We start from the raw sequence: 7491 nt of genomic DNA, 5'->3' as shown, positions 1-7491 counted from the left end.
TTCTTCAGAAGTACCTTCCTGACCACCCCGTGAAACAGAAGTGTCTCCCTCTACCTGATATTCTATCTGTGGCCATGATTTGTTTCTTTATAGATTTTTATCGTGATTTGTGATAATTTTGTTTACTTTTGTCAAGTCTTTTGTTTGTCTTTCCAATAGTAGACCTTAAACTCCCATGACGGCAGAAACATGCCTGCCTATTCACTGCTCTGTCCCAGTGGCCTAGCACATTCTAGACCTTCAATAAATAATTTCTGAGTGAATGCAATGTGTGTCATCTGGTATTTTCTGTTGCTTAAATTTATTATTTATTTATGTATTTAGACAGGGTCTCACTCTGCTGCCCAGGCTGAGTGTGGTGGTGCACTCATGGCTCACTACAGCCTCGACCACCTGGGCTCAAGTGATCCTCCCATCTCAGCCCCCTGAGTAGGTGGAACTACAGGTGCACAACACCATGCCTGGCTAATTTTTTTTTTTTTTTTTTTTTGAGACTGAGTCTCGCTCTGTCGCCTAGGCTGGAGTGCAGTGGCACAATCTCGGCTCACTGCAGCCTCTGCCTCCTGAGTTCAAGTGATTCTCCTGCCTCAGCCTGCTGAGTAACTGGGATTACAGGCACATGCCATCACACCTAGCTAATTTTTGTATTTTTAGTAGAGATGGGGTTTCACCATGTTGGCCAGGCTGGTCTTGAACTCCTGACCTCAAGTGATCTGCCTGCCTTGGCCTCCCAAAGTGCTGGGATTACAGGCATGGGCCACCGTGCCCAGACATGGCCATTTAAATTTATTTATTTGTTTATTTATTATTTTATTTTATTTTATTTTATTTTTTTGAGATGGAGTTTCGCTCTTGTTGCCCAGTCTGCAGGGCAGTGGCACTATCTCGGCTCACCGCAACCTCCACCTCCCGGGTTCAAGCAATTCTCCTGCCCCAGCCTCCCGAGTAGCTGGGATTACAGGCATGCGCCACCATGCCCAGCTAATTTTTTTTTTTTTTTTTTTTTTTTTTTTTTTTAGTAGAGACAGGGTTTCTCCATGTTGGTCAGGCTGGTCTCGAACTCCTGACCTCGTGATCCACCCTCCTTGGCCTCCCAAAGTGCTGGGATTACAGGTGTGAGCCACCGTTCTCGGCCTTAAATTTATTTTTAACTATGTGTTGAATGAAAGGAGAAAGAGCAAGCCTGACTTTTCTAGATGGGGGATGGGTAGCAATTGGGTGCAATCACCACCCACATATATGTCCATGGGGCTCAGGGGTACCACACCTCTGCTTCCTCTAAACTATTTAACACCTTGATGATCTTCCAAGAACTTTGCTTATTAGTGGTTCCAGTTATGGCCTGGTGAGGGAGAAGGTTGAAAATAATTTGTTACTCATACATAATATGTCAGAATTCTATCACCTTCACTCGGCTACAGTACATCAACTCCAAACTCCACTAGCTCATTACATGAAGGCATCCAAAAGCATTCAAACCCTTACATGTTCCCTTTGTCATAATTCAACAGCAAAAACTAAAACCTGATAAACCAAGCTGTTTACAAAGTTTTGTGGAGAGGAAGGTAATTCCAACCACCATGTATCACAAATGCTGAATTGTTCAACAGAGGATTACCAAATGGAAATTGAAATCTGCTCCACATTTCTAATATCAAGCCAGGAGAGAAAAGAGTCTGTCATTGTCTCCACATCTAGGATGAAACCTGAGGACTCAGAGCAGCGATTGCCCTGGCTTGCCTGGCCATAAATACCTTCTTGTTTAAAAGTACATGCCCAAGCTGGGCCTGGTGGCTCATGCCTGCAATCCCAGCACTTTGGGAGGCCGAGGTGAGTGGATCACTTGAGGCCAGGAGTTCGAGACCAGCCTGGCCAACATGGTGAAACCCCATCTCTACTAAAATTACAAAAATTAGCTGGGCACGATGGTGCAGCCCTGTAATCCCAGCTACTCAGGAGACTGAGGCAGGAGAAACATTTGAACCCAGGAGGCAGAGGTTTCAGTGAGCCGAGATCATGCTACTGTACTCCAGCCTGGGTGACAGAGTGAAACTCTTGTCTCAAAAGAAATTTTTTAAATTAAAATAAAAAAAAAAGTCCATGCCTGCCAGACTGTTGGAACAATGAAATATTATTTCAAAACATCTAAGTTTATGCAAAAGACAACAGACTAATCCAAAATAAGGATATAACAAGGGTATAAACTTCTATTAATAAAATCTATTTTATTTATTTATTTTTGAGACAGAGTGTTGCTTTGTCATCCAGGCACAAGTACAATGGCAAGATCTTGGCTCACTGCAACTTCCATCTCCTGGGTTCAAGCGATTCTCTTGCCTCAACCTCCCGAGTAGCTTGGGGTACAGGCATGTGCCAACACGTCCGACTAATTTTTGTATTTTTAGTAGAGACCCGTCTCCATGTTGGTCAGGCTGGTCTCGAACTCCTGACCTCAAGCAATCCACCCACCTCGGCCTCCCAAAGCGCTGGGATTACAGGCGTAAGCCACTGCGCCTGGCTTAAAATCTACTTTAAAAGTTTTTGTGGTTTCTTCCCTGAAAGTTTCTAGGCCTTTGAACATATTTAAGGGGAGCAAAAATACTATGTTTGCATGTTTCAAATAAGTGAATAAAACATGGACGGAATTGACTAACTGTCTCAAGAACTAGATCAGGACTTTTGCCTCTAAAATAAATCCAAATATTAGTTTTCCTGTTTTTCTCACTTTATTATCATAAATGGGCCTTATTTTCTTTATTTCTTTTTTTCTGCTTCTGCTTGCTAGGGAAATGTGGGCCTTATTTTAAAAGGCCGTTGTGTTCCTCGAAGGCCGTCTGCAAACTATTTTTGGAAAGTGAATCATCTAATATCTAAAGATATCAACTATTTTAGAGATCCTTATACTGAATTTTGTTTGCAATAGGAAGAAATATGTTTGTAATGTAAATATTCACTTTTTAGTTTTTCTATCTTTGAAAATTCAGATTCTAAAGTCTCAGAATTATACGTCTCATAGATTCTGAAAGTTTTTCACTCTTAAAATAGTAAATAGCTGACAAAATACAAATGGCGTGATATAAAACACAGAAAGGAATTAAATCAGTGGGTGGAAATGTCTTAACTTTGTGCTGATTAAGGAGTAAATGTGAGAAAAACTGTTCTTTTCCTTTTTTAGCTTCCTCATCTTCCCTCTTATATTTTCCTTCCCTCTCTCAATCCCCTACTTCAGCAAGTTCCCAAATTTTAAACAAGTCAGTCTCCTGTTTGGCAACTTTTCCTGACCATTCAGCAGTCAGAAAACAGGAAAGTTACTCTTCCCTTTGCCCTGTTTTTAAACTTTCTATTTCTACTAGGCAGCTTTTACCTATCACACTGGGCTTTAACAAAGTATCTGAGGAATTAACTCACACTAATGTAGAAAACACTGGTGGCAATTTTCCATGTCTTTTTTTTTCTTCTTCTTCTTTGAGACAGAGTTTCACTCTTGTTGCCCAGGTTGGAGTGCAATGGCGTGGTTTTGGTTCCCCGCAGCCTCCGCCTCCCAGGTTCAAGCAATTCTCCTGCTTCAGCCTCCCAAGTAGCTGGGATTACAGGTGCATGCCACCGTGCCTGGCTAATTTTTGTATTTTTAGTAGAGATGGGGTTTCACTGTGTTGGCCAGGCTGATCTTGAACTCCTGACCTCAGGTGAATCACCTGCCTTGGCCTCCCAAAGTGTTGGGATTACAGGCGTGAGCCACCATGCCCAGCTCCATATCATTTTTTTAAAGGTCACCCAGAGGCAACAATGTTTTGATTCAAAGGAACAGTTTGTTAGTGAATGGATTCTCGAGAGGACTTCTGTTTTACATGCATTTATCTCTGCCATCTCTCTAGTCCACTCTAACAAGAGTAAAGAAAAGAAGGCACACAGCCAAAAGGACAAAGAGGCAAAGAAGAACAATCTAAACCCAAAGCAAGCAGAAGGAAGGAAATAAGAAGGATTAGTGCAGATATTAATGAATAGAAAATAGAAAAACAGCAGAGAAAATCAATGAAAGCAAAAGTTGATTCTTTAAAAATACCAACAAAATGGACAAAACCTTAGCAAGACTGACCAAGAAAAAAAGACTCAATTACCAAATCCAGAATTGAAAGAGGGCTCATTACTACTAATCTCACAGAAATAAAAATTGTAAGGCAGCCAGGCACAGTGGCTCACACCTGTAATCCCAGCACTTTGGGAGGCCGAGGTGGGCAGATCACCTGAGGTCAATAGTTCAAGACCAGCCTGACCAACATGGTGAAACTCTGTCTCTACTAAAAGTATAAAATCAGCCGGGCGTGATGGTGCACACCTGTAATCCCAGCTGCTCAGGAGGCTGTTGGCAGGAGAATCACTTGAACCCGGGAGGCAGAGGTTGCAGTTAGCCAAGATTGCACCACTGCACTCCAGCCTGGGCAACAGAGAGAGACTCTGTCTCAATAATAATAATAATAACAATAATAATTATAATAATAAATTATAAGGGAACACTATGAACAACTGCATGCCAACACATTACATAGTATAATTTAGATGAAATGAACACATTCCTGGAAAGACACAAACTATCAAACCTGATTCAAGAAAGAATGGAAAATCTGAGTATACTCATAACAACTAAACAGGCTGAATTAATAATAAAATAAAATAAAATAAAATAAAAGTCTCAGCTTCACTGGGGAATTATACCAAGCATTTAAAAAAGAAATAATACTACTCTGGTGTCATTCTGTGATAGTATTATGGCATGCAATTCCTCAAAATTAAAAATAGAATTACCATATAATCTGGAAAATCTACTTCTGGATATATATCCAAAAGAATGGAAAACATGGTCTCAAAGATATTCTTGTTCATAGCAACAATATTCACAATAGTCAAAAGATGGAAGCAGCCAAAGTGTTCATTGAAAGATGAATGGATATACAAAATGTGGCGTATACCTACAATGGAATATTACTCAGCCTTAAAAAGGAGGAAAATTCTGATGCATGGTATAACATGAATGATCCTTGAGGGCATTATGCTAATGTGAAATAAACCAATCACACAAAGATAAATACTCTATAATTCCACTTATACGAGGTACATAAGAGCAGTCAGAATCATAGGAACAAAGCCAGGTATGCATCTAAAGTCTCAGGTACTTGGGAGGCTAAGGCAGAAGAACTGCTTGAGCCCATGAGTTTGAAGCTGTAGTGCACTATGACTGTGCCTGAGAATAACCACTGCACTCTTGATTGGGCAACATAGTGAGACGCTGTCTCAAAAATTTTTTTTAAATTATAGAAACAGAAAATAGAACAGTGGTTACTGGGAGCTGGGAGAAGGGGAAATAGGAGGTTGTTTAATAGGTATGGAGTTTCCATTTTGCAAGATAAAAAAGTTCTGGGCCAGGTGCAGTGGCTCACACTTGTAATCCCAGCACTTTGCGAGGCCAAGGCAGGTGAATCACCTGAGGTCAGGAGTTCAAGACCAGCGTGACCAACATGGTGAAACCCCGTCTCTACTAAAAATACAAAATTAGCTGGGTGTGGTGGAGCATGCCTGTAATCCCAGCTGCTCAGGAGGCTGAGGCAGAAGAATTGCTGGGACCCGGGAGGCAGAGACTGCGGTGAGCCAAGATCACTGCCATTGCACTCCAGCCTGGGTGACAAGAGTTAGACTCCGCCTCAGAAAAAATAAAGTTCTAGAAGCTGGTTGCAACAACAATGTGAATATACTTATCACTACTTATCACTACTAAATTGTAAACTTAAAAATGGTTAAGATAGAAATTTTTATATTAGTGTATTTTACCACAATTTTTAAAAGATAAATAAATGATATAAATTCTTCACAAACTCTTCCAAAATATAGAAGAGAAGGGAACATTTCCCAACTCATTCTACGAGGCTGGTATTACCCTGATACCCAAACCAAAGACACCACGAGAAAGCTATGGACTAATATCTCTTACCAATAAGATGCAAAATCCTCAAAAAAATTAGCAAGTAGAATTTGGCAATATGTAAAATGGATTACACACCATGATCAAGTGGAATTTATCCCAGGAATGCAAGATTGTTTTAACATCCAAAAGTCAATTGATGTAACATACCACATCAATAGAGTAAATGGGCCTGTCTGCAGAATCCACACCGACCAGCACCAGGCCCATGACACAGGGGTACTGGGACATCTGAGGGCTGACCCACACCATCTGCCTGCTCCAGCAATACACAGACTCAAGCTATGAGGAAAAGAAGTACATGATGGGGGATGCCCCTGACTATGACAGAAGCCAGTGGTTGAATGAAAAATTCAAGCCAGGCCTGGACTTTCCCAATCTGCCCTACTTGACTGATGGGGCTCACAAGATAACCCAGAGCAAGGCTATCCTGGGCTGCATTGCCTACAAGCACAACCTGTGTGGGGAGACAGAAAGGGAGAAGATTTGGGAAGACATTTTGGAGAACCAGCTTATGGACAACCAAATGCAGCTGGCCAGACTCTGCTACAACCCAGATTTTGAGAAACTGAAGCCAGAATACCTGGAGGCACTCCCTGCAATGCTGAAATTCTACTTACAGTTTCTGGGGAAGCAGCCATGGTTTCTTGGGGACAAGATCGCCCTTGTGGATTTCATTGCTTATGATGTCCTCGAGAGAAACCAAGTATTTGAGCCCAAGTGCTTGGATGCCTTCCCAAACCTGAAGGACTTCATCTCCCGATTTGAGGGCTTGGAGATCTCTGCCTGCATGAAATCCAGCCACTTCCTCCCAAGACCTGTGTTCACAAAGATGGCTGTCTGGGGCAACAAGTAGTGCCTTGAAGGCCAGGAGGTGGCAGTGAGTTGCCCATACTCAGCCTGCTGCCCAGACTGTGTAGAGCAGCTGGACTCCACACCCCAGCCCCTGCCTTCTTGTTCTTTTCCCCTGTTTATTCCCTTCTTTACCCCCAAGACTTTATTGGCCCTCTTCACTTCCCCTAAACCCCTGTCCCATCCAAGCCCTTTAAAGCCTCAGCTACCCATTTTCCTTTATGAACGTCTCCCTCCCAACATTACCCTTCCCTGCACTAAAGCCAGCCTGACCATCCCTCCTGTTAGTGGTTGTGTCTGCTTTGAGGGGCCTCACTGGCCCCTCACCTGTGGAGCTAGCTCAGCCCTGGGGTCCCAGGGCTGCATGAAAGAGCAGCATTGACTGGTTTACAGGCCCTTCTCCTGCAGCATGGCTCCTGCCTTAAGCCTACCTGATCCAAGTAAAACCTAAAACACACACACACACACACACACACACACACACACAGAATAAATGTCAAAATCCACAGGATCATTTCAATAGATGCAGAAAAAGCACTTGACAAAATTTAACACCCTCTCATGATGAAAAAAACACTCAACAAAATAGGAATAGATGAGAGTTTCTTCAACTTAATATAGGGCTTCTACAAAAAACCCACAGGTAAGAGCATATTTAATGGTAA

The 7491-nt window shown here is 42.2% G+C and overlaps 1 pseudogene across 1 annotated transcript; it reads left to right on the top strand.

Moving 5' to 3' along the window:
- The first annotated feature begins 6149 nt into the window (after positions 1–6149).
- On the top strand, positions 6150–7277 carry LOC104662413 (annotated as a pseudogene). Its single transcript, XR_004056892.1, has one exon. The product of XR_004056892.1 is annotated as a glutathione S-transferase Mu 2 pseudogene (transcript).
- Positions 7278–7491: the final 214 nt, after the last annotated feature.

Source organism: Rhinopithecus roxellana, chromosome 4, assembly GCF_007565055.1.
Source record: "Rhinopithecus roxellana isolate Shanxi Qingling chromosome 4, ASM756505v1, whole genome shotgun sequence".
Classification (NCBI taxonomy): domain Eukaryota; kingdom Metazoa; phylum Chordata; class Mammalia; order Primates; family Cercopithecidae; genus Rhinopithecus; species Rhinopithecus roxellana.
Note: the sequence above shows the minus strand (reverse complement) of the source record. Positions and strands in the feature narration are given on the sequence as shown.